The following is a 2,911-nucleotide window of genomic DNA, read 5'->3' on the forward strand; positions in this document are numbered from 1 at the left end:
TTCTATCAGCCTGTTCATATCTGAGATTTCAGAAGCAGAAAGATAGTTTTTTGTTGTTTGGATGATTTTCAACTGATTTCTGATATCGAGAAATCCCGACGCAGTTATGAAGTCTAAAAAAAGAACTGCCAATTTTCCCCACTTTGAATGCAACCTCGTTTGACAGTCAGAGAACTGAGGAGATAATTTACTTTTCTGTTAAATGTCCAATGAAGTTCCAGACTTTAAGGGACCTGCTGACTTCAGTAAGAAGCAAAGGACACCCAAACAGGTGCAGCTCATTTCCCCTAAGCCGGCAACTGACAACGCCTTATCTTAGGGCACTTTAAAGAGACAACAGTCAGCTTGGATAAAGGTTTCTGTCTTTAGAGCAAACATACCAGCTGTCAAGCAAAGTGGTGGAGGTGTGGTGATGCGGACTTGTTTTACAGCTGGGGGACGTTGGCATCTTGTAGTGATAAAGCTGAACGTAGAAAGAGATCTTCAATCAAGCATCAATCTGATGCTGGAGGAAGGTAGCTTAGCTGAATGGTTTATTAATACGGTTTACAGTACAGCTTCTTAATTTGTCTTTTCTATTTAATATATATTAGTAAGGAAGAAGATTCAGTTTCTACACTTAAATCCTGTCAAAGATGGATTCAGCTTAGTACCAAGCTTCTTCAGTTTGGCTTTTATGTTTGGTTTCTTGTTTTTGTTTTTTTTATTTTTTTTTTTAGCTTGAATCAAATGATCTTCATCTCACATTCCTATAGTTCCTGGCTGATGGCATATTTATCAGGGTCCTACTGGAGATCAGCAGCCAGCTCTGCTCTCAGCAATTATTCATCATTCTCCCAGGCAGGGTGTGAGTGTTTGCTGAGAAGAGGTGGCTCCCCTGTGGCTGGCTGAGCTGTCAGAGAGCCGATAATGATGCTGAGAGCCACTCAGAGCACCACCTTCTTCATCCCTCATTGATTATTGTGTCTTGGTGTCTTTAGAGAAGGACAATATCTCAATAACTTGATTTGATCCTGAATGCAGTTAGTTGCAGAAGCTGTAAATTGATTAGCTGATTGAAAGATAATAACTAATCGGATCACTGTCTAATCATGTGTTTTTGCATTGTGACTCTGTGCTGCTTTTGTTTCTCTGTGTTTGAATCAGGGAGGGCTGTGTGTGTAATGGTCTAATGGTTTAATATGAAAAAAGCAGGCTGAACGTGGCCTGCTGACGGCTTCAGTTGGATAATTTGTAAATTGAGTTTGGTCTGGAGCTGATTTATGCACTTCATGCTAACATCAGAGTTCTTCGTTTGCTCACTGCAGTCAGTAATTAGCCTCTTATTCTGTACTACACAGCAGTAAAACGCTTTATTGGCTTCACTCAGTAAACAAGGAAACCACTATGTGTTGATGTGGATGTCTGCTAAAATGTAAAACGTAAGAGGTTTAGAAAAAAGCAAGTGTTTTTCAGCTGAACGCATTTTCTAGTTAGACCAGTTCTATAATGGTTTTACTAAAGCAACTAAAGACTAATTAACAGCTCTGAAGACATTTATGGCTCAGTACCAGCGTTTTTTGTTGCTTTAACAAAAGCACTGTGTTAGTCTGTCATATGAATGTAGTGATCAGCAGCTGCTGACTTTAAAATCCTAACATATCTTTAGTCTCTTTATAATCTGCACTGTAACACACTGATGTACACTCGAGGTCCTCAACCTCAGTTCTGCTGATGCAGGAAGTGTCTAAAAGGAATATCCCCCTCGCTCCATCTGTTCCTTTCATTTTTATGTTTAAAACAAGCATTTTCAGACTGGCTTAAAAAAAAAAACGCATAAAGAAGCATTTTTTATGGGATTCTGTAGAGATGCAATCCAGATAGGTGGATTTTAATTTGGTTAAAAACATGTTTATTATAGGACTTTGAAGCAGATGTATCATAATCCTAAAAAGATAAATGCTTTTTATTAGCTAGAACTTTATTTATTGAGTCAGAAAACACATTTCAGCATCAGTTTGTGCAGTTTGCCATCACTAAGAGCTGCTTTAATCCAGTGTTTGACGAGAACGTACCTTTAAATTCCAATAACACATTCATGTAGTTAACACAGATAGATGAAACTCTTATTCCCACCGATAGTGCCGTAATTATTCGAGTTTTAGATTAAACAAAAGCTGTGTTTCCGTCTAAAAGTCATGCAAAATTTGAATTAACTTTTAAAAGTTTGAAAAAAGAAAAATGCTAATTAGATGTGTTTCCATTCATTGCACTGACTTAACCAGGCGATTCAAGCCAAAATGTCATCAAATGTTTAGGTTGGTTGGACTGAAAAGGTAGGAGACGTAGCAAGCTAGCACTGACATCAGATTGGTATTTAAGCTAAGTTTCAATGAACAAGAACAAGATCTTGCTCCAGTTGTAACTGTAGATTACATTTGCCATGTTGGAACTTATTCAACAAATATGTTTCTCTGTTGTTTTTTGCATATTTACTCCTTTTTCCATCAAGCTCTTCTAATTTTCTATTTAAAAATGCACATAACAAAAAACGGTGGAAGTAGATTGGTTGTGTTAAGAACATTTCTCAGACATTTTGGTCGTAATTAACATTTCAGTATGGCCAACATGATCCCAGAGATCATAAGATGTGGAGAGCATTGGCATGCAACAATCCTGTTGCTAGGAAAGTGGTTATATGAGCTTTGTGAAGTGATTTAGTGTTCATAAAGGGATTGACGTGTTCAGAACATTGAGGGCGACAGTGGCGTTGGATGCAGGTGTCCTTGGGCGAGTCGCTTCACCTACAATGCCTGCTGATGGTGATCAGATGGCCTGTTTAGAGACTTGACCTTGCTTTGGTCAAGTCTCCATGAATTGTAAAAGCGCCATATTAATTCAGGCCATTTATAATATTAATTGATGGTTGAAT

Source organism: Cyprinodon variegatus, unplaced genomic scaffold, assembly GCF_000732505.1.
Source record: "Cyprinodon variegatus isolate N-32 unplaced genomic scaffold, C_variegatus-1.0 Scaffold710, whole genome shotgun sequence".
Taxonomy (NCBI): Eukaryota; Metazoa; Chordata; class Actinopteri; order Cyprinodontiformes; family Cyprinodontidae; genus Cyprinodon; species Cyprinodon variegatus.